The sequence below is a fragment of the Ambystoma mexicanum genome, chromosome 3q (genome assembly GCF_040938575.1).
Source record: "Ambystoma mexicanum isolate Mex_15411 chromosome 3q, UKY_AmexF1_1, whole genome shotgun sequence".
NCBI classification, from domain to species: domain Eukaryota; kingdom Metazoa; phylum Chordata; class Amphibia; order Caudata; family Ambystomatidae; genus Ambystoma; species Ambystoma mexicanum.
The window spans coordinates 594,440,446-594,465,381 of record NC_090926.1 but is presented as its reverse complement, the minus strand read 5'-3'; the positions used below and the strand labels follow the sequence as shown (position 1 = coordinate 594,465,381).

General features: G+C 46.8%; 1 protein-coding gene across 5 annotated transcripts in view; it reads left to right on the top strand.

The window, feature by feature from the left end:
* Positions 1 to 24,936, top strand: part of MGMT (O-6-methylguanine-DNA methyltransferase) — a 307,544-nt gene that overhangs the window by 146,658 nt on the left and 135,950 nt on the right. For 4 of the 5 annotated variants that reach the window (XR_011305081.1, XM_069654445.1, XM_069654443.1 and 1 more), the window contains one exon: positions 1,626 to 1,788. The exons of the other annotated variant lie outside the window; for it this stretch is intronic. The gene's annotated coding sequence lies outside the window, so the exon portion shown is untranslated. The remainder of the gene's footprint in view (positions 1 to 1,625; positions 1,789 to 24,936) is intronic. 5 annotated transcript variants of the gene reach the window in all.

Genomic DNA, 24,936 nt, shown 5'->3' with positions numbered 1-24,936 from the left:
CAGTGTCATCCCTGTGCTGAACACTTGAAACGTGGCACATTGGACCACCATCTCTGTCAGGTGCTACTGCAAATTTGGAATGAACCAATCTTCCTGGAGATCAGCAGCAATGTGTTGTTTTGAACTGTGGGATGGAAAAGGCAACTGTTCGAGGGCTGTTTATAGTAGCTTGACAGGCCTGACAACTTTTACTGTTGCCTTTTGTTGCCACAAGAGATCTCTGGGTGATTGGGTGCACCTGCATTTAAGCCATAAATCCTGTTCTTCCAATGGTGCTCTGCATTGCAATTCAATGATTTGTGCTATGAGGAGTTCTGTGTATGCGTCTGTTGTCTGGGACATGTCTTTAGTAGCTAGGACATATTCTGCACCCATATGTATTGGGAGGTAAGCTGCTTTTTTAGCTGCTGCATCAGCGCCAGCATTTCCCAAGGAAATTTCATCTGTGTTTTGGGTGTGAGCTAGACATTTAATGACCGCTACTCCAGAAGGTTCAGGGAGGGCCGAAATCAATGTGTTTAATAGGTCTGCATGTTGTACTGGGGAACCACCTGCCCTTCTGAACCCTCTCCTTCTCCATCGGGATAGACCTACATGCACCGTGGTGGTGACGAATAAATGGTAACACAGCATCCCTTGGATGCCCTCAGGGCCTCAATCAATGCTGCGAGTTCTGCTGCTTGCGCTGAATAATGCCTTGGTAATATTTTCATGATAAGGGTTTCATATTCCCCATCCCCCAATTGCACCACAGCTGCCCCAACATGCTTTTCACCCATCTCTTGATCAATGGATGCTGACCCATCAACAAAGAATATTTCCCCTTCTCGTAGAGTGCTGTCTTTAGCCTTAGGGACTGTCATCTCACTCCCCTTCGTATGTTGCACAGGCGTGCTGTTGCATATGCTCAATAGTGCATGGTTCTGTAAGAAATGTGCAGGATTTATTGTTCTGCACCTCACCACATGGATATGGGGGCTTGACAAAATTATTTCATAGGCAGATACTCTGTGTGTGGTCCAAGTGGATTTTGATCATTCCAGTAATGCGAACAATGAGTGCTCGACATACAATGTCACTGAGCACCCCATCACGATAGTGGAACTCTTTTCAATGGTGAAGGCTGCAGCTGCACGCGCTTGTTCGCAGCCGAACTGACCTTGCATGACAGAATCGAGTGTGCCGCTGTAATATGCCAGAGGTTTGTGTCCCATAGAACCTTTCTGTCAGCACCGCAGTCATGAGGGTGCCATTGGAATGTGTAAAAAGGTAGAATATGGGGTTGCTAGAACTGGAGCTGGCAAAATACTTTTTTTAGGTCATTATACCATCATCTCTGCTGTCCACTGGATTGTCGATCCCTCATTTTGTGCCTCCTTGAGGCCTTGTAGGAGTGGCTTGGTGTATGCTACATAATCTAAAATCCAGGCCCTGCAATAATTGCAAAGCCCTAGAAACGTTTGCATCTCTTTCACTGTTGTTGATTTAGCAGTGGCAGGCATGTGGCGTCTCTGTCTGGGATTATTCTTTTTCCATCTTTGGAGATGAGCGGACCCAAGAACAATACTTCTGGTAAACAATACTGTTTTGTTTTACTTATCCACCTTCTACCCCTTTTGTGCTAGGAGCTGGAGTTAGGCAATGGAGTCCCTTTGACAGCTCTGCTTGCTGTCGCCGAAGACCACTAGGTCATCTACGTATTGAATTATCGTGCTGGGCACCTGAATGTTACCAAGATCATCATGCAGTATCCTATTGAAGATATGGGGCTTTCACAGTACCCCTGGGGTAAGCATTGATGTTCATTTCACTTTCCTCGCAGGGTAAATTCTGTAAGATACTGGGATTCTAGGTCAAGGGGCACTAAGGAAAATGCATTTTTCAGGTCCACCACAGTGAAATGGGTTGCTTGCTTTGGGATGCTGCACAGGATGGAGGCCGGTTTAGGGACGAGAGGAAAATCTTTTTGTACAATATCATTAAGGGGCACAAGTCTTGAATCATCCTCCAACCCCCTGTTCCTTTCTTGATCGGATAGATAGCAGTGTTATATGGTGATGTGGATGGGCCTATGATCCCTTGCTGCAATAGGGCCTGAAATGTTGCTTGAATTCCTTCCTCTGCTTCCCCGGACAGCGGGTACTGTCTTACCCTTGGAAGTACTACACCTGATTTGAGTGTTATTCTTACTGGGGTCACTTCTTTTAGCATCCCTACATCATGTGGTTTTGTGGTCAACAAGTGTGGTGGAACCTGCTGTATGCCACTTTCAGAGAACGAGGGTGGTCCACTAACAATGGGCATGAGGGGGCTCTGTACTTTTCAATACTGTACCATGAAGTCATAAGGTATACAAATCTCAAGAACTATCTCCCCATCCTTGTTGTCATCTTTAAACAAATCCTCATCTGCCAGTTCGCGTAGGGGTACATTGGGGTCAATGCATAACACTGTTCACCACTGACACCCATCAATGTCTGTTCCCTTTACTACAATTCTCTTTGCAGACACTTGTAGCCCTTCTACGTCTAAGGACAAGATAGTGCCAGCAACCACCTCAGGGAGTGCTACAGGTCAAAAAATTAAATCAGCAGGTACTCTCCACTCTTTCGTGGTAATCTGGGGCACTACTCTGGCAAGCAATCTAATGCCATAGATGAACATATCTGGGTTTACAGGTATCACTCTCACCACCATCTCATTGGCCACCACATGTATCACTAGCATGGCCCGGAGGAAGCACATGCCTGGGGTGGTGCAGACAACTCCTCTATCTGTGAATGATATGGTCATGTTTAGTTTACTGAGTAGGTCCCTTCCCAGTAAGGTGACAGGGGAGCCCTCCTAGTAGAGCCATGGCACCCGCATGACCTTCCCCCCAATTTTGACATCTAAATCTTCTGTGTATGGAACCGTCACTACATCCCAAGAGAGTCCCTGTGTGTCGAGAGTTTTTCCTGATAGCGGGAAGTCTCCTTCGCTTATGCACGACTTATCCACCCATGAGTCCACCATGAAAATTAATTGCTTATTTTTTATCTCTGCCCCCACCAGTGGTTCCTCCTCTGGGGCAAGGTCATTGATAGTACTGGACACACAAGTGCTCCCTGTCGGCTGGCCTAGTCGGGATAGGTATCTGTCCCTGGAAATGAGAAGGGGTTCCCTCCTACTATGGTGGCTCCTTGATAGGGGGATGTGGCACCGTTGGGTGCAGTGTCGAAAGGATGTCTGCTTCCCTCAACCTGTGAATTGGGGTGGCTTTAGTGTTGCTGCATGGCCTGTTGTTGTGGCGGCTCGCGATATGAGCCGGGGATCTGGGGAGGTAACTGGGTGCCTGCCTGGTATATCTCGTATGGGATCATGGTCGATCCGTGAATTGACCCTTGTGGGCATCCAGGGTGGGGGTTTCCGTAAGGTTGTGGATTGTAGTTGTAGTTCCCTCCTTTACTGCTATGACATTCTCTATAAAAGTGACCCGACCTCCCACATAACAAGCATTGCCCCTGCCCACTACCCCTCAGTCCTTGTCCCCCTCTTTGCCATTGGAACCCACCTCATCCTCTTTGTGGCCCTCCTTGCCATTGGGGTCCTGTATAGTGTTGGGTTACTCCCCACTGTCCTTGTCCATTGTCTGCCCACACAACTGTCATCCTCGCATGTGTGGCGACGGAGGCACACCCTTCTTCTCCCATCCGTTCTGGGGGCGGTGCTACTGATACTGCTGCTACTTTCACTAGTTTGTTTTGAACTAGTTTTGCTTCCTCTGCCTGTCTTCTTTGAATAATTTCCTTTTCATGCTCTTCGATCCTCCTACAATGGTGCACTATGATACTTTGAATTTCAGGCCAACCCTTTGCCTCCACCCCCGCTATTTTATCTAGGGCCTTGTGCACTTCCATTGGGATGCCCCGCTTCATAATAAAGTAAAACAAGGACATCGATTGGTGCCAGGCGCTGCCAGTCTCTGCTCTCCACATCTCCTGAACCTGAAGAATGTACTGCTCAGCATTTACCTCATCTCATATAGTGCATTGCATTATCAATTGTAATTCGGGAGTATCTGGGAAGACCCTCTGCAGTGCATCCCAGACACGTGCCCTAATACTGTTGAACGAAGCCCCATCATGGGAGTCGTTGCTCAATGTTACTCCCGGGTACCCCGCCTTCACCCACACTGATTCTGCCTGATCTCCCACTGCGGATACTAATAGGCTTTTTATGTCTCCTATTGTGAGGGACACCCCTGCAGTGTGTTTATCGAATGCATAAATCCATTTCCGCGTGCCCACCGTGAGCGGGGGGAGGGATTTAAGGAGGTTGTTTTTTTCCATTTGCGCCTAAGGGACATAATGAGGGCGGCCTGCTCCTTTGTGGATTAAGGGCATTTGCAACTTTGTTTTGGCTTTTCCTGTTTTTAGACTACTTCCCTTTTCTTTGCCAATGCTATTCTCCCGAACCGTTCCCTCAACCTTCCATCCCACAGGCTTTCTACCCTCAGTGTGATTAAGGGTGCTAACTCAGCCCCTCCCATGCCCCTTCTTCTGTGTACTCAAAAAGACTCCAGTATTCCTTGTCTGCCCCTTGCATACCCTATGTTCTTGTACCCCAAGCTATCTATCTCCCCCTCCATTTCTACACGTACAGCTCTTATGGATGCACTGTCAATTCTGAACAGAAAGTCCCCTGATTTCTACTCATCCACAGGTGGTAAGCGTATGGTCCCCGGGGGCAGTACCTGTTGCCCTGGTTGTCTCACAAGTGGCTCGTAATCTAGCTAATTCTGAGCGTGTGATGGATAATGCCACTTCAAGATCTCTCGCGCACACCCATGTATGGGTGGACACTATGGGGGGTGCAACGTATGGAGGGGTGGGCCATAACATGGCCTGCTAATACTGTTCCCCCAGACACATAGGTCGGATTTGTGTACCCTTCTGCTGGTTTTATTAATAATGGGTAAAATGTCTTTGTTTGTTCCCCCTTGTCACTTTCCCCCGTGTCGGTCACCATCCCATTTTCAGGTGCTATTCCCCCCTGTTTCTTCAAACATTCTCCATAAATCCAATATTTCTCATCGGTTCTGTAGTTGCCTCCCCTTGTATTTGGCAGTCAAGTATGTAGACATATGGTATAAGGCACACTTATCGAAGGATCCCCCTCTGGCCAGGAGTGGGGCATTCCTTCTCCTTTAGTTTCTGTTACCCATTGATTGTGATATTTCCTGATCTTTTCACAATATAGGGGTATGGTCTTACATATGTGGTCCAGAGGTGTGTCTGTCCCCATGTTGGTACTCAGTCTGTGTTGTATTAGTAATGTCCTTGCTCACGTGTTTCACCCTCTAAAATAAAACAATGGAGTATGCTCTCCTTTCTCCCTGTCCCGTCACCCTTTAAAACGTTCTTATCATAGTCATAACTAGGTTGTCATTAAGGGCAGCCCAAAAAATATCTACAACCAAAAGATAAACAGTTACTTCAATTCTTTTTTCCCCTAACAACACCTTCTTTCGTTCTCAAAAACAAATTTCTTTGTTCCTCATACACGCATGCACATATGCCCCTCTTGGGCCTCCTCTGCACATGAAAAATACACTGAAAACAATAAGCTAAAATAACAAGCTAAAACAACAATCACTACTTTTTCCGAGCCCTATACAGGGATCCTAATTTTCTCCTTATATATCTTGTACTGCACTGGTCAGGACAGTCCACCGTGGCGCCACTTTCCCCCTTCACTCGGGAGGGGTGGGGGTCTCCCTTTCCTTCCTCTTGTTTGTTCTCCGTATAACTTAAAAAGTGAACTAAGTAAAAATGGCCATAAAAACCTCAACAATCAGCATCCAATCTATATTTCCATTTTCACGCCTTGCGTATTCCACTTTTTCATTCAACCCCATGCCCCACCCCAAACCTTGTTAATTCCTTGCAAGCTATACTCACGTGTCCATGTTCTTCCGAAGGCCTCAGTTCAAGGGTAATCCACGACAGGTGTGGGCCTCACACAAGGGCCGCACTCCTCTCCAACGAGCAGGCAGGATTTCTGAAAAGACGGCACCCACAAGGACCACTTCTGCTGCGAATGCGTTTTGGGGGACTGGTCACTGTAGGTGGGCACAGCCCTTCCGGAGAGGCCACCTGGATATTGCTGCATGTACGTGGGGCTGATGAATTACATCATAGGGGTCACCAAATAAAGGCAAGTCCCTCTATACGCACACTCCAGAGTAAATACACCCCACTAGGGAAATAAGCCAAGAGATAGGTTTGCGAGGATAACAAAGTTTATTCGTAAAAAATACAAGTGAAAGCAAAGAACTCTGCTGCTCGAGTGCGCTCTGGTCTTACAATTACGACCAATGGCTTATGAGCTAGAAAATCATCACAACATAGGGTACAGTCCAGGACCACTGATTGGAGGCACCCTACATATCGGCCTGCTCCATGGGGGATGCCAAGCAGTAATTGGCTGGTTCTTCCCCATCGATCTGGATCCCCGTGGGTCAGCTGGCCTCATCCTCGTGGTGAAGGTCAGGGCATGCATAAACTACCACTTTCCTATCCAAACTAAACAAATGAGACAGTCTATTCATTCATTGTGGCAGGCACCTGGGTTAGAACGGGAAATGGTGCCAGGGGGAAGGGAGGATAAAATACAGTCATGCTGACCCATATATTCAGGGCTTCATTGATACTGCAGTTTTCGCACCCAATGTCTCCCCTCTGGGGTTTGATCTTTGATTTAGCCGTCCCGGTACCTCATGTCACAGAGGACGTGTGTTGCTTCTAGCAAGAAATATGGCTGCTTTGGTTTTAGATCTTTGGTGGACACTTTATGGAGGTTGGGACCTGGGGGTCTTGTGCTTACCAAGAATTCAAAGTTATGGGGGTCGAGTCAGTGGTGTGAGGCTGGCTCCGGCCTGGCTGAGTGGGGGTTAGAGGCCCGATGGCAGGTTAGTGGAGATGAATTGACACAGCGCGAAGCCTGATGCTGTCTCATGCTCCTCGCAGGGCTCATTAATTGACCCATTACTAAATATTCGCAACACTGAAGGAACAAAGGGAAATGGACTTCTGTGAGAACAGGGCTCAAGTGGAGCCAGCATGGTATGTAGCTTTGTGGCTTGAAGACATGAGCAGAGCGAGCCTGCGGCCTGTCCCAGTTGGGCCTAACACAAAATGGCATTGCGGAGTGTGGGCATTTCTAGTGCTAAGCACCCACTTCTATGCGCTGTAGAGGCTTTATAAGGTATCCGGAGGGGCATGCTTCTCCCCCATTGTAGGTTATATTGCCTCATATTGGGTTTGCCTTATTTGGAAGAACCTAGGGGGGGGGTGGGGTAGGCTAATTTCCATCCCAACATTATCCATTTGGCTCATGACTGCTCCAATCCCTGTATTGGATGTTTCAGTCTGCACTAAGAAGGCTTGAGTGTAATCTGGGGCGCTCTGCACTGGCGCTTTACAGAGGGCATCTTTCAGCCCCTAAAATGCTTTCTCACAGTCTTCATTCCACTTCACCCACTTGGGGTATTTGGGAGAAGATACAATATTCAATGGAGAAGCTGTATGACATTGCTTTAATATCCTGTGAATCTTAATAGGATCTCACTTGTGTTTGAGTAGTAGCGGTGGCCCAGTCTTGTACTACTTGTACTTTGCTGGGTAAGAGCTTTATCTCACCTCCTCCTACCTCATGCCCAAGGTATACCACTTTACTCTGCCCAACTTGACATTTGCTTGCCTTGATGGTCAGTTTGGCCTGATGAATAGCCTGCAACACGTGTTCAAAAGGGATAAGATGTTGTTCTCAATGACACTGCAATGTCATCCAATTATGCAATGCAGACATTCTCTATCCCATTCAGAACATGACTTACCATTCTTTGAAAAGTGGCAGGTGCATTTTTCAACCCAAAAGGTATGACCTTAAATTGTTAAGGGCCTTCTAGGGTAGAAAAAGCAGTTTTCTCCTTGGCATGGTCAGTCATGGAAATGTGCCAATAACCGCTTGTCAAGTCCAATGTACTTAGGAATTTAGCTGCACCCAGCTTTTCCACCAGTCCTTGGCAAAGGATGGGTGTGATAAACCGGAAGAAGATGCAGAAGTTCAGAGCCAATTAATGATTAAATCTCCTTTTGTTTCATCAACAAGACAGTATGAGTCAGGTGATGATGTCATAAAGTGTCAGGAAGGGAGGGCCCTCTGTTGGAAAGACTTTTGAGAGGGCCAATGAGAGATAAAGAGCTTGTCCTCATATGGGTACTTTTCTTTAATACTGGTTTTCTGTCGATGGTTGTTTTTCCAGGGTTTTGAAAAGGTGGAGGAGGACAGGGTCTGCCCCAAAGAAGAGGGTGTTTATGAGTGGGTGTATTGATAAGGGGATGGCCCAAGAGTAAGCCAAGATACGCTCCTGTTGAGCATCTTCTGAAGATTTATGAGCAATACAGTTTAATCCGAGTAAAGAAGTTATACAGACCAATGAGGTGAGAGGAGTGCTTGAAAGGTGTTGCGAGGGCCGGACGCTTGCAGAGAAGTAGAGGAGATCAGCTGCTAGCCCGATTGACATCTCCGACCCTCCCTTATGAAGGAAGAAGTGTAAGAGCAGCTGAGAGGGACGCCGCTCATTTGCTCCGGCCCCCACCGTCGTGGAGGAGGAGCCGCCTGAGCGAACTTCCAGGAGCTGTCAGGCCTGCCGAGAAGGTCAGCACAGCGTCACTCCAGCCCCCACCCTTGTGGGGGAGGAGCCGAGGCGGCAAAGCCGATGGAGACGACAAGCCCAGCCACAAGAGTTACGGCCAGCCGCTCCAGACCCGGAGTTGCGAATTATACAGCTGATGCCAGACAGCTGACTCAAAGACCGCGCACGAAGAGGAGGGATAGGACGTCTCCGAAAGGGCACGGAAAGAGAGAGAGTCTCTTTATGAAAAGGTGAGCTGCTTCAATAGCCTATTTGGCTGCTAACGAAGGTTCAAACAAAGCAAGAAGGTGAAAATAAAGAAGGAGGGGAGCTGATGTGTGGATTATATAAAAGGACTTTAATAACAAATGCTCTATGGGGATAAAAATGGTAATACAGTAAATGGGTTCCTGCCTTTAACCCTTAATAACCACGCACTTTCAGCTAAGTGAAGAATTGAAAGACCAAGTCCTTCCTAAGAGTGGCCAGTTTCTGAAAGAACATGAATGTTAACTGGTAACGGCCTAAAGAGACTTTACCACCAGCAAGTTCAATATTCTCACCAGGATGCCTAAAGAAGGGAAAGACTGACTGTCAAAGCAAGGAATCAGGACAGAAGTATATTTGTTGAACCATTTGTTCTTGAAGTTACGAATTTAAAGAAATAAACGCCGCTCAAGCCAATCTGTGTACTGAGTGGTCTATTCCCAACTGCTTTCTTACAATGGGCATCTGTTTTGGTAACTGAATTCAAGGCCCTGTAGTCCACGTAGAACCTAGGTGTCATGACCACTGTGAGGGGGCACAAGTTGTGCCACAAGCAGGCTCCCACCAGAACCCTGAGGGCCTTAAAACCACTGCAAAAGGGCTCCTGGAGCCAGTCCTGGCGCCTTTGGCACCAGGCTCATATGTAGGAAGGAAGGGCTGTTCAAACTAGGTCCCATTTATGTACATGGGCCTTTAAATCCAACATGGAAGCACCGACACAGTCTAGTTCTAAGAAGCAAGCCATGCGGTCTAGTGTTTTGGGTGTGGCAGGCCTGGAACTACTTTCCCTGGTACTACTTTACCTGGGCTATATAAACCACACCCTGACTGCAGAACACGCTTCGAGTTATTCTGCAACCCGCAGCGTGACGCTCACTGTGTCCAGCTCCTGGTCTTCAGCATCTTCCTGTAATCCTTCAAGAACAAGAAAAAGATTATTCTGTCTTACCTGAGAAAATGAGAAAACACCATCCAGCACTCAGCATCTCAACTGGGCTGCAATATGTGGAAACCGAGAGAAGAAGAAACATCACTCACCTGTGAGTACTAGCTTAAGGACTTCCGCCGAACAGCTACCACAGCTGCTGTTCGAACAATGCGACCTGCAATAACGAGAAAGGGAAAAACAATATTAGAAAGCGTGCTTCCAAAACATGGTATTCCATTAGTCTTACCTGAATTCCATCGCGCTACACTTCGCTTCCATCCGGAGCACCACAGAAACATCTGCAAAGGAAAAGAGACATATTCAGGTTTGCTTTCAATATTAAACAACCACACAGCGCTGTACTTGCCTTAACGGATTCCGGGGGCCTGTTTTTCATTGCACTCTCATCCACTCGCAGCACCACAGCGGCCTGTGAGGTGAAGAAGAGGAAAACACAGGTTACCTTTAAAAGACAATAAAGGCGCTGCACTTCGTGCTTTCTCTTACCTCGAAAATGTGCCTCTCCATCCGGCACGCCAGCATCAAGACCTTCGCATCTGAAAAGAAGGAGATAAAGACATTAACAAATTCTCACCATAAACAGAACAAAGACTTACAATTAACAAACCTACCTGCCTACCAGCAGATTTGGGGTCACAGCAGGCCTGGGCCCAAGGAAGGTGAACTGCACCAGTGAAGCAACTCAGGCAGCTCCCCAACAAACGTCAAGCGCCCCTGCACAAGAAACGCAGGACGGATAGCTCACCCTACAAATAACTAAGGTGAGAGAAGAACCCAGTGGGAAGGGAATCACTCAGAGGGAGGTGGGAGATTCACCCATTAGACACAGTTATCACAAATCCTCCCTTCTGTAATTGCAGATTCATTATTCAGCACTGGGCAACTACGCATCCAGGGTTCCAGATCTCAGAGCCTTCCAGACGCCCCCGGGGATTTCGGGTGAGCGTAACACTAGGTTCTTTCGTCCCTGCATTTGGTACTAACACAACTGGGCTAGCCCATGGACTGGTGGAGTGTTCAATAACTCCAAGGTAAATCATTTTATTGACCCCTTCCTTAATGTGATTCCTCAAATGATTTGACATCCTGTAGCCCCTACTCTTCACAGTGACATTATCACCAGTGCCAATGTCATGCTGCCCAGGGGGTCAAGCCTGATGTTAGTGAAAACAAAAGTGCAAACTGTCTTAACAGAGATGTGCACTCTTCTTGTTGCCGCAGTGTCAGATTAGAAGAGAGTTTAACTCCTTCTGTAGACCCATTTGAAGTTTGTCCTTTTCTAAGATCTGTGAGAGGCTAACTCTCCTCTTCATCTTGATCAGAAGCTAAAAGCAAAGCTCCTATCTCTGGTCTAGGGGCATATGCATTGATTATGATTTATAACGTGCTTAATAAGCAGAGGTTTGTAAGCGCGGACCTGAGAATCGAACCTGTGTTGCTCTGCATTGTCTTGCTTCCAAGGTGAACTCATTACCCCTGAGCTATCCTCCCAATGCCTTCAGTCGGTTGGTTTGAAATACCCTAGGAGCCTCCTTGGGGTTGCCTAAATTTACCAAATAATTAACATTGCCAAGCTTGACTACAATCCTGAAGTGTCCTGTCCATTTGTCCTGTAAAAGTCTTTGTTTTATTGTGACCATAACTAAAACTAGTTGGTCTGAAGTAAACTCCACCATGTTAGCTTTCTGGTCGTTTAACACAAGAGGGGACTGAGGTAGGGTTTCACACCCTGTACACAATCCCAAACGTACATTCACACATAACGTGTACAGGTATGGTCAACTATTACCTTTTCGTTTTCAGTATAAACTCTATTTGACCCTTGACCAGGGCTCGACCAGCCTTCAAGTTTTCAGAAGTCTCTGTCATCATGTGTGCCATCCTCTGTCTGAGGCCTAGCAGATAGTCAGTAATTCACACTGGCTTTAAGGGTGGAGCACTCTCCAGCCCTTCCTTAATCAGGGCCAAAGGGCCTCTGACTAGATGACCATAGAGGAGGTCAAAGAGGCTAAAGCCCTCTCCAGCTTGAGGCACCACACTGGAGACAAAAAGAAGGCATGGAAGAACCCACTTTCATCTAAGGCTTTCTTCTAAAGAACCAATCATGCTCTTCATGGTTCTGTTAAACCTCTCTACCAATCCATTTGTTTGGGGATGGTAGGATGCCGAGAATGTATAGGTGACCCCACAGGTTTTCCACATGCCGTGCTTGTAGTGAGACATAAAATGAGACCCCTCTCCTTTGGAAATTACCTCCTTGGGAACACTAAGAGTGCTTCATACTTGGTTCCACTTTTGCTAGGCAATTGGCGAGTGTGCCAGCTTCTGTAATGCTTTTCTACTTCTGCAACCATCTTGGGCTAGTAGAAATACAGTGAGAGTCTCTCTTTGGTCTTTTTTGGACTCAAATGACCAGCAAGAGGGACTCCATAGGCTAATTGCAGACATTTGGATCTGATCTCCTGGGGGTACCACCAGTATCCTGGGGTCCCCTGGAGTAGCCTCCGTAGGTTCACTGTAGAGGAGGCCATACTCCCAGTATAGCATATGCTTCCCAGGTTCTTGCCCTTTACTCTAGGATATGTGAAGAATGCATCATGAAGCAAGACACAGGCAACGGATTCACTTTTCTTAACAAAAGGACTTTATTTTAAATGTCAGGATGTAGTAAGGCCTAACTAGTCCTATGCTACGGTGGGATTCCCTACCTAAAGAAACTAAGGACAGTCTGTGTCAGTAAGTTCAACTTAAAAGTCTGTTTGTGTAAAAAAAACTATATTTGCCCTCACAACTAAATATATACAATGTGTAGGGATGTCAGCACTGAAGGGAAAAGGGTTCCAAATGCAATTTTGGAGTTTCAAACCCCATTCTTATAGGTTTCAGTTTGATCGCAAACAACAAATGTACAATTCACGCTCCTGGAGCACCTCTGTACAAATGTTCCCTGTCTGTCTCCGGGTCTTGTCTGCCCCTCTGGGTATCTTCCTTTGGGTCTACGGCTTCCACTTCACTCCTGAGTATGTGTTGGGAGCTCCAGCGAGCAGCACTGGTCATCTATGAACCTCGCGGCAGCGGCTCACAGCCCTTTGGAGTCTTCTGTGCTCCCCAGCTCTAGCTGGGAACACACGGCAAAGGGGACTGAAAGGGCTCAGACCCTCTGTCGGCACGCTCAGGACGTAGTGCCTCTCTCACCCTTCCACAATGCGCAGCGTTCTCTCCAGGCAGGTTCCTGTTCCATACTGCTGGGCTCTACTTTTAAGCACCTGTGGCCTTTCAATGGATTGCAGGTGCTAGTACTTAGCCTGACCACACTTATACAAACTAACTGGACATGCCTGACCCTCCATAGTCATCTTCCTTGTCTCAGTACCAAGTGGTGAAATTGACTAGAAGTGTGCATCACTCCTAGTTGCATCTTCCTCGTACCAGTCTTAAAGGCATATGATTGAGGGACAGTGGGTGTATGTGGAAGGGAAATAGACGCACAATACCCTACAAATGCAGGGGGGGAGTGTAGGATTCATTTTCATACAGGAAATGGGACACCATTTCTCACCTGAAAACTTTCTCTCCCCACTCCCGAGGTTCCTCTGCCCAGGTGATTCCCCCTTGCATATCCACCCCTAGGATCATGATCCAAAAGCGATGGCCTTTCCCTGGGCACCTGAGAGGAAGATCCAAGGGGAATAGATGGGTCCTCACAGAAGCTGCCTTCCGTAGCAGACCTTCAAGAGAGGGATCCTCTCTTCGTCCCCTACTAAAGTCTGTCCTAGAGGTTCCACCTTCTGCAGGCTAAGTCTGCAGCCGAGGATGGTATCTCTGATCCAGATCCTCTAGAGAGGGTTGAAGCTCCTCCACCTCTGATTCATCAGTAGATGGGGTTTTGGGGGATTCTTCTTCCACCAACTCAGCCTCAGGTGGAGGTGGGGATCACAGAAGTGACCTTGAGTTTTTCTTTCAAAGTAACTCTCTTCTTGGAGGAAGTTTTGGGCTTAAGGCCCTTCTTTCCTGTGGAGACTTTGGATTTCTCCTTGGTCTCTGTGGGGAGGCCTCTTAAGGTTACCTCCCTTGCTTTTCTGGTAAGCTCCCTTCTCTTCTTAGCGGGGGGCTTTGATGTGCTGGAGACTTCACCCAAGGCCTTCAAGTAATTTCCTTACAGTACCCTACCAGGTACTTTGTACTGTAAACTGACAATGATTCTTACAGTCATATAATTTCACTCAATGGTAGCTGGCATAATGGGACACATTTAGACTGGAACTCCTGCTTATGTGGTGAGCCTTCCGGCTACCTTAGCTACATCCTCAGGTTGAAAGAAACTTTCATCTACCAAAGATATGCTGGCCCAAGTGTCTCCAATGGCAGGCTTGCCCTGACCGTTGATGGGAACACTGTCTTTATAATACTATATTATCAGGGATGGAGTTACAGACTTCTATATTCTGTTGTTCCCACAGTCCCAGGGATGCTAAAGAAACTGTGGCTTGAACACCAATGGGTTCTTCAGCCTGAGGGTGAAAGTTTTCACCTGTCAAAGGCACTTCTCCATCCTGGGTGAAGGCTAAGGAAACAGATGGGATCTCTGAAGGTTTAACCTTGCATCTGGGATCTCCTTTCACATGGTCACCAGACCCACAAACCACACATTTCCCAAAGGTCAGTTGAATGGGTGTTTCTGGTAACCACCGTCTGGTGCTGTCTCAGCTCTAGCGTAAAGCCATCAAAAATGCTTTCTAGCATGACAAGACATAACATACCATCATAAGTGCTCACATTGTGGCCCTTAATCCACCCATCTATGTTTTTCGGCTCTCACACACCCACATCACCAGAAACACTCCATATTTTTTCTTATGATCTCTAAACTTGTTCAGGTATTAGGAAGGGGTCTTCTATGACTATGGGAGGATTCTTTACCAACTGGTAATGTTCTTTATCAGCACCATTCAACTCCATCACAGCATCACAGCCATTCTGGGGGAGCCTAGAGATATTCCAGGGAACAAGCTCACGCTCACATATACCTTGCACTATACATGTGAATTCAAATGTTCCCAACCAATCCAGAATATCAGTTTTCACATCATACACACTCACCAAATCCTTGGAAAGACAAGTTTCCCTGAACCTGGAGGCATCAGGCAAAGAGGATTCTGAAACAGAAAATGAGTCAAGAGACAGCTTTTTCATTTCATTCTCATGCTGCATCTCTTTCTCTCTGAGTTGCAGCTCCTTCTTAAGTGCCTTGTCCCTCATGTCTGATTGCATTTCTAGTTTTCTGAATTCGAGTTGCATCTTTAGCTTTTCAATTTCCAGAACAAGTTCTGAGGTCATGTTAGAGGAAGGTAATGGTGAGGTTGGGAGAGTAGGAAGTGGATCAACAGGCTTTACTGTATCCCCTCTTCTTCTTCCTCACTCTCTGAAAAATGAGGACTAAGAGTTCAGTGTTGTCCTAAATCATCCTCACACATGCCTATCCCTGGAGTAGGGGTTGCAGGCCTAGTCACAACGATTTGGTGATCCAACAAGCTTTGGATCAATTGGCGTTTCTTTCCTTTAGAACTGAGGTCTCTAGATTTACACATATATATCTACTGTAAAATTGATGTTTTAAGGTTTTCCGTGTTACAGTGATTTAGTAGTCACAGTATAGGTAACCAGCCTTGTGGATGGATTCTTTGGACACAAGTATAACCAAGAGTCAATGTAATCCAACACTACTCAATGCCACCCGCTGTACCAGTAATAGGGGAGTTGTCCTAAGGTCTACCTGGAGGTGAGACTCTATATAACTATTCCTTGGTATACATGCCCCGACCCTTAGTATAAGTCTGTACTACCCAAAGGTTTAGAAGAATGGCAAAGCAGCCAAGCTTATTTTATGAGGAGGATGTGAGCTGAAGGTAAGTACAATGAACCCAGGCAGTATACTAGTCCAAACAAACTCTTACACACTTGAAGTTATAGTAAAATATAGATTTATTTTATATACAAAAGGCAAGGTAAGTAAATACTATTTTAGACTAACCAACACAAATAAAAAACATAAGCAATGCTTTTTCAGATGACCGCTTCAATAATTTTAGCTTGCGCCAGCAATAAACACAATGAAATGACAGAAATTACAGTTCCAATGTTTAAATAGTAGTGGCTTGTACCAACAATTAGCATAGTAACATGACAGATTCATTAATTTGTAAAGTCACTCAGACAAAGGTCTGTGAGAAGGAAAAAGGTTTATTCAGCACTAGCAACAGCAATCCACTTCTCGGTAATGCTTTTCAATGATCCTAATGCTTTAGCAGTCCAATCCCTAACTAGTAAAGAGTTAATCAAAGTCAGTCAAGGAGGGGTGCAAAAGTTTTTTAGAGCAACATAAAAAGCAAAGTTTAGTTACTTTAAATAGAAGGCTTTAGTGAAATATCAAAGTTAGTAGGGACCTTGTAAAGGACTCCCTACAGGAGCATACACTGTTAAGACTGGGCAATGGGTATGGGTGACCACCCAAACACCTGGTATTGCCCTCCAGTCACAGTGGAGCGACTATTCAGCTTGAGCTAAGTACTACCTTGAGCCCCACAGTACCTTAGGTATATTGAAGAAAATGCAGCTGTATCATTTCTGGTGCAGGAGTGATGGACCTGGTCTCCTGTTTCCTCAGTCTGGTGATGAAAGAAGGGACTCTGGAAGGGATGTTGCAGCAGCAGTCACGAAAAAGGATACTCAGCAAGGATTTCTTCAATATCCCACGTCGGTCTACAGTTTTGGAGCCTTTTTACAAGCTCCAACAGTGACCAGTTACCGCCCGGTCAATCCGCCTTGATTATGCACTCTGGTGAGGGGACTTTGAAGAGTGGGATCATGTCTCTGGATGTCCAACTGGAGCTCACCAAAGTTCTTGTAGGATTTGTGCACTGGAAGATGATGCACTGCAATTGGGTTGGAGGTCCCCTGGTATTTACGGTTTGCAGCACTGGAAGGTGAGAGCACTTCGGGGGATGGCTCGTTCTGCAGCTCGTCTTATGGCTAGTTGGTCTCACTAGCCAAAGGGAAGGAGTTGTCCTCTTTGGAGCTCCTCTGTCGATTAGCAAATGGGATCAGGACAGCATTGGTCTCTTTGCGGTTACTGAAAGGGGCTGCCAGTGTCTCTGGTCGTCTTCTGCTTTGGATCTTCTGCTCCAGAAGTCCAGCAAATAGTGCTAGGGGTCTCACAAGATGAGGGGATAAGCATAAAATGGATAAATCTCGCTAACACTCCCACTCGATCTGCGAGCAGAGTAGGTTGGTGACCTTGGCTTGAATCCTTCTGATAGTTAAGTGTTAGGTAGCAGGCCCAATTTTGTCTGCAGTTCCACTGCATGCTTTTCTACCTGAAAAGTCCTTATGCACCTGTTCCTCGAAACTATCACCAAAAAGTATATGTACCTCAAAGGGGACCTTAAGGCGACAGATGTCTTGCGCAAAGCGGTCCAACAATCTTAGACGTGTAATTTGGCGATGACTGGAAAACACAGGACCCATAGACCTAGCCACGGCCTCGACACATCATAGGCCAAGCCCGATAAAAATTCCATTTGTGCCTGCATGTGTCTGCATGTGAGGTTTCAGTCTCTGCCTTCTGGCAGGGACTGCGAGATGGTCCACAGGGCATCAGCTCTGTCACAGCAGCATAGGAAAAACAAGAAGCAAAGGATTCCGCAGCAGCAGGGGCCGGCGTTGCAAACCCCAAAGAATGGACGGACCACTCAGACCTATCTAAATATGTACCCCCATATTCCCCACTGTAGACTTCGGGATCCAGACCAGTCTGAGGAGGAGAAAGATGGGCTAGGGGCCCTGCATCCACTTCAACCTCTCGACGTCTCTTCCTGCATAGCCTGTTGAAAGACAACAAAAAATAACTCTTCTCAGACCATGCAGCTCCCATGTCAGAGGGTCTGTCTGGACTGGAGAGGACGAAGTCGAGGAGGCCCCACAATACGCATCCTATGCTGCAGTGCGTGTCCCCATGGCTACAGCAAACCACCACACCTAAGCCCGAAAATGCCCAGCAGCACGCTATGCTCCTTCAAAATGCGTATGGGAGACTGGGGTGCCTTAAGGAACCACGGAAATGTTCCAAAATGTGGCCGACTCAACAGCAACATGGACACACAGCACTCCGTGCCCTGCCCCCACCTTACTCCTTATCCGGATCCTTCAGTGGCATCCCCAACAATGGGAGCGGGTCTGTTCAGCAGGGCACGCCCCGCCGAGGCCCTCACGCCTGCCATGCCCGAACCTCATCAAGGATAGGGCGTCACTACGGCAAGCAATGTCCCGGGTCCTCCGGGCCCCGATAGCTATGCAGGGAGCCTGGATGGCCTGCCCATGGAGGACCATGAAGAGCTTCAAAGTGTGCTCATGCTCCAGACCGTTGCCTGGCCCAGCTAGCTGAGAATCAGATTTCCTGTAAGGATAGTGAGTTCCTGCTCGAGGCAGGAACGCGTTTGAACTATGGCCTGTCGGGTAGGAGATGTATTATACCTCCAGGGAGGAACAGTATTTAACAAATCAGATATAGAAAAACGATTCCTGGGGAGGTGGGACACAGCGCATGTAAGTACTGGGACGAGAAAAGAGGGACGTGGAGGTTAATGCTCTCACAGGAGAAGGCTGGGGCATCTATGTCGTGTTAAAAAGATGGAATGGACTCCTGGTAAGGAGGTCAGGAACTCAAAACTAGTGTGATGAGGAAGAGGGGGACTAGGAGTAATTAGGATCACCTCATGTAAAAGGCTCATTTCTTTTTTTAACATTTGATATTGTATTTATTGACTATAAACTTGTATAATCAAGAAAGCCAAATACAAAGTTGAGAAGCCGTACATATATCAAAAACACACGGCTCATTTCTATTTGCCTTAATTTTAGTTCCTGCAGCGTACCTTTCACATGAGCTACTGGTTGCGAAGATTCAAGCCCCCACATCTGCCGCTAATGCACAGTCAGTCATGCACTTTGATCTCCCTTTCACTACCTCTCTTCTCTGTAAGCTTCTGATTGCAGCCTGCAAGACCTGGCTAACCTTGTCTCTGAGCCTCTGGGCTTTCATGCTCGTCTCTAGGTACCCGGGGAAGAGCAGGAAACCTCTGGGTTTATTAGGGAATGTAATACAGTGTGTCTGCTGTCTTTCCTTGGAAGAGATCACAAGATTCATGTGAGAAACGCACATTACGTCCATGTCCACTCTTCCTCGTCCCAGCACTTATCAATGAGGTGTCCCACCTCCATACAGGAACCCTCTTTCTACTTCTAATTTCCTCATGCCCGCCCCCTCCACCTCCCGCCTCCGGGCATAACAGCCCACCTTCCCCAAGATCAACAGTTTGTTTTTTTCCTGCCTTTGGGAAGGGTCTGATTGATTGATTGATTGATTGATATTTTATTTCTTTTTTTATATTTTTTTTATTTTTTATTTTTATTTCATTTAGTTTATACAAACTTTTTGAAAGGATTTATGATCCTACCATACACATTTTACAGAGGCAGAGAAGTAGAAAGACAATCATGCGAAGCACTTTTTGAAAGGATCGATCCACCCATGACAAGGAGCGGCTACACACAAGAGCCTGCACGATCTTCCTGGCGGTTTCGTGTTAGTTTTCATGCTTCTAGGTTTCTTCAAGTTGGTGTCCGTTGGGTTCATTTCGCAGTTTGCTTATTCACCGTCTCTGCCTCTCCGGTAGTTCCCGTTTCCTGAATTAGTCTCTCTCAGTCTCAGGCTACTAACATGGTTTCTAGTTTATGCAGAAAGTTTGTCAGGCCAAAGACATCTTTTTCTCTTGGGTTAGTGAATTTCAGCCATAGCTCTTCTCCAAATAAGGTGGCGTATTGCTTAACTACTTGTCCCAAGTGCAGGATTCTGAAGTCTTTCAGTCCAGAACAGTACAGCGTGAGATGTTTTAAGGTCTCAAGGTGGTGATTGCAAAATCGGCAGCTAACTATTGCAGTCGGTTTTCAAAATCTCAGAGCTATACTTGTTCTTGTGTCAAACAAGTTAAGTCTGAATTTCAAGAGCATCCTTCGGTGCCTGGCATTAGTTGTTTCCACCACGTATTGCAGCTGCTTTTTTTTTATTTTTCCCTTCACTTGCTGCGTCTTCCATCAGCTTGTGGTGATTTCTGTCGTCTACCGTTGCACACCAATCTCGTACCCATAGCTTGCGTTTCACGTAGTTCGGCTTGGTTTTTAGTGTTTCTAGGTCAGTGCCTATCTCGGCAAGATGGATTTTGCATTCATTTGCCCTTTTTATCAGTAAGGTTTCCTGATTTCCTTTCATTGCATCTCGTAGTATGGCAAATTGAGGTGTGCAGTCGTCAATGATTATTTTCCTGTAAACAGACAGCATGTTCCACATTACACGCGCGTTCATAGATATTAGATTTAGTTCATATCGTAGACACACTAGAAATACTTTTTTGTAGCTGCAGAACACGCCTCCAATACTGGTTTTCCAGTTTACTCCATAGATTCGAAGTTACCCCTAAGGCACATTCTGCCCCATAAATTAAAGTTGACACTGTTTTTTTATTATAATGTGCCAGAACAGGCAACAAGAAGAACTATCCGTAGTTCTTGTTTATGATCATTCCCTGACATGCTAGTTGTTTTCATTTTTGTTTGGCGTTCTCAGCCCACGGGGCATCATTTATGTTGCTGTTGATCCACATTCCGAGATATTTGGCCTTTTTTACACAGCTCAGATTTTCGTTACTCAATCTCCATGTCGGCTTGTTTTTTTTAACTTGTTTTTTAGTTCGAATAAAGTCTTGGAGAATTATTACTTCAGATTTTGCAGGATTCATTCTCAGTTTATTTTTTAGCACGTATTCTTCAAGGGCCTTTAGCTTTCTTGTTAGACCGATTGATGTTAGATCGAGCAGCATGATGTCATCCGCATATAACAACCAATTGACACTCATGCCATTAATTCTAGGTGGATGAGAGTTTACCACTCCTATGGAAACTCCAATGTCAAACAAAAACAGGCCAAATAGAGTTGCTGCCAACGTGCATCCCTGCTTTACACCCTGGTTTGTCTTAATTGGCTCACTAAGGGTCCCACCGGCGTCCCGTCTGATCTTGATTTCGGTGTCAGTGTGCAGTTCTTTAATAGGATCTAGTAAGTTTTCTGGACAATTCCATTTCTTCATTTTGTCCCAGAGCATTTCATGATCAATAGTATCGAATGCGCTGGACAAGTCAACAAACGCAATGTAGATCTTTTTGTTTTGTCGGATAGCTTCCATTTTTAAGAGGTTTATGATTGTCAGATTTAGACCACAACCAACACCCTTAACAAATCCTGCTTGCTGAGGATCGTATCGTTCCGATTCTTGAATCCATTTTAGCAGTTTACCCTGAAGCTGAATGGCAAAAATGTCCCCACTACATCAAGGAGAGCTATTGGGCGGTAGTTCCTTGGATATGTGTGTTTGCCTTTTTTAAAGATTGGCACTACAATAGCACTCCGCCAGGTGGTAGGAATCTTTCTCTCATGCAAGATCGAAATGAATAAAGTGTGGCAGAAGTCCGTCCATAATTCTGATTGTTGTTTTAGAAGTTGGTTTGTTAGCCCGTTGGTTCCTGGGGCTCTCGACGTGCTGAGTCTTAAGATGTTTCTGTATATGTCTTCTTTGTCGATTTTGATTGACCAATCACTTCTCGGATTTGATGGTTTGCTGAGATTTGTGTTTTTATTGTAGAATATATCCGAATAGTGTTCCACCCATGCCTTCTCAGACACCATATTTTTATCAAAGCCCCTTGCGGTGTCGATACATTATTCAAATAAGCCCAGAAGGTGTTTGTGTTCCTTTTTGCTAGTGTTTTCATCATAGCTTCAGCATCTCGTTGCAGCATTACGTGTTTGTGACTGATCAGCCAATTTTTGTATGTTTGTTTTAGTTGTTTTTTCTCTCTTTCACAGTTAGTATGAGTGCTTTTTTTAACTTTTGATTGCTTTATTCAGGTCTTTCTTCTTAAAGACAATCTCGAAATCCCATGCATGTAGTTTTACGAAGTCAGGCCTAGACCTCGCAGTTTGCTTCTCTCGATATGTCTCTAGAAGAGTTATATATTCAATTTTCTCATTGACTAGTCTTTCTTCCATCGATTTTAACAGAGATTTTACCTTCTTTTGATTAAGCCGCAACTGGTTGCAACCTGGTATAACTAAATCCTTACATGAAATGGCTACTTTCTTTTTTGGTTGATGTATATTCAAGTACAAGTACATTTTTCGCATGCAATGGTCGCTTGATTTCATTTCAATAATTTTTAAGCATGCAACCTCCTGTCTCATTCTTTCAGTTACGAACATATAATCAATGATGGATTGTTGTTGATTTCTTTGCCAGGTGAAATGCGCTGGAATGTCACCAGGAGTTTCTCCGTTCAGCATCTTTAAGTTCCATGCATTTATATCGCACTCGTACACAAGTGTTTCAGAGCGTGGCAAGGCAAGGGAAGGGAACTGGGGAGAACAAAACAGTGATCTTACTAGGCCCAGTGACATTGAGAACACGCCAGTGCATGGGAGAGGGGGAGGGGAAAAGTGCATGGAGGGAGGGAGAAGTGGAAAGTGTGAAGCAGAGGAGAAACAAATGTCACCAGGAGTTTCTCCGTTCAGCATCTTTAAGTTCGATGCATTTATATCGCACTCGTACACAAGTGTTTCAGAGCGCGGCAAGGCAAGGGAAGGGAACTGGGGAGAACAAAACAGTGATCTTACTAGGCCCAGTGACATTGAGAACACGCAAGTGCATGGGAGAGGGGGAGGGGAAAAGTGCATGGACGGAGGGAGAAGTGGAAAGTGCAAAGCAGAGGAGAAACAGATAAATAACAATAAATAAATAATAAAGGCAACAAACAGTGGTAATGCAGCCAGCAATTTGCAAGTGCTAGCTTTAAGGCAGCAGAAAGGGTAGGTCTGATAAGTGCAGGAAGAAAAAGGGGGGACTGTATGGGTACATATACAGACCCCAGTGCAAGGGGTGGCCCGGAGGCAGTGCGGGAGGGTGGCAGGGTGATTAGGTACCTGGGTCCGAAGGACAGAGGGTGGCCAGGTGCACAGTGCCAAGAGAGAACAGGGACTCTGTTTGTTTCTGTCCTTCCCCCCCTCGGCATAGCCATTGAGTACAGGTGGAGTGCCCGGTCCCTCCTACTGCTGCCAGCATAGCTGGGGGTGGTGGTCGAGGTTGCCCGCCCCTGTTGGGGTGGGGTCTGTGGGGCTTCGCATAACAGCTCGCCCTACAGGTCTGCATGGGCCGGGGTAGTGTTCACCCCGGGCGGAGGTAAGCCGGGGTGTGGGGGGCGTGCTCTGTGCTGGCTTCATTGTGTGTGCCTGGCCTCCCGGGCTGTGTTTGTGGTTGCCTAGTGACCTGCCTTTTCCCGCTGTGGCTGATATATTTGTGTGCAGGTGCCTCTTGTTCTGTTGCCTTCCTCCTCTGTGGCTGCTCCTCTCTGCTTGCGGGACTCAGCTTCTGGTTGTTGGTGCTGCCGCCATGGGGAAGTGCTGCTCCAAGTCTCGCCATGTGGAGCCTCGCTCTACTTCACCTTCCTATTCCTCTTCTTCCTGTTCCCATCCCCCTCCTAAGAGGCAGAGGGGATGTAGGGTGCCAGAGGACCAGCTCCTGTGTGTTTTTCTGAGAGCCCTACAGGAGCAGGGGATTTAGCCTCATTGTGGCTTGGGAACAGGAAAGGGCGTGCCTAGTTTCTGGTGGGCTCTCTGACGTACTGGTTTCTCACATTCTGAGGGACCGGCGTCCTTCTACCTTGAGGGCCTACGAGAGGCAGTGGTGGCACTTCATGTCCTGGTGTCAGAGTCATGGCGGTTCCTCCTCCTTGGGTTCTGGGGCTTCTGTGCTACAGTTTCCACGGGATGGGTTTAACGTGGGCCGCTCTATCTCCACCCTGAGGGCTCAGTGGGCTGTGATTTGTGCCTTTGGGGGTCCGGCTGTGGGTGGTCGCTCCTAGGTGGATCACCTTTTCCAGAGTTTTTCTCTTGCTCGGCCTGTCCTTGTTTCTGGGTTGCTCTCTTGGGATCTCCCGCTGGTCCTTTGGGCTCTGCTGTCTTTTCTTTTTGAGTCTTTGTCTGAGGTTTCCCTTTGGGTCCTCATGTTGAAAGTGATTTTCCTCGTGGCTATCACTTCGGCGCGGCGGTTCGGGGAGCTTGGTGCCCTCTCCTGTGAGGCACCCTACCTGGTGGTTTCCCTGGAGGGTTGCTTTTAAAGTGCCACCCGTCCTTTCTTCCTAAGGTGGTTTCTAAGTTTCATCTTGCCCAGGAGATTGTTCTTCCTTCCTTTTTCCCCTCTCCCTCCTCGCCGGAGGAGGTTCGTTGGGCCGCTCTTGATGTGCAGGTGGTGGGTCTGGTCTATTTGGAACGCACTGGGGCTATTTGTTCCTCCCCTAGCCTCTTTGTCAACTTTGGGGGGCATCTCCGGGTGGAAGGTGTCTGTGCCCACCATCAGCTGTTGGCTCCAGGATGCTATCGCTTTGGCTTATTCATCTGTGGGCTCTCCCGTTCCGTCTGGTGTGCCGGTCCACAAGGGGGATGGCTGCGTCCTGGTTGAAGCTTGCAGTGTTGCTATCCAGGACATTGGCCGTGCCATCACCTGGTCTGATCCACACACGTTCATTACCCACTATCGTTTGAAACTTCACTGCCGGGAAGCGGGGGTCTTTGGGGCCGGTGTGTAGAGTGCGGCGCTCTTGTGAAATACCTTGTTGCTACTGTCTGCATATGTGTATCTCAATAAAATGTTGTTGGTCGGGTTGCATTTTCCATTTGTTTTTTTGTGTTTTCCTTTGTGCTCGGCCCATTTTCTCTGGAGTTGCCACGCTTCATTGATAAGTGTTGGGACGAGGAAGAGTGGACGTGGAGGTAATCCTCAGATCACTAACCGGTAATCTTCATTACTCCTAGTCCTTCTCTTCCTCGTCCCGGCATGAGTTTCACGCCACACCTTTCCCCGTGTTGAATGGGCCTATTGGG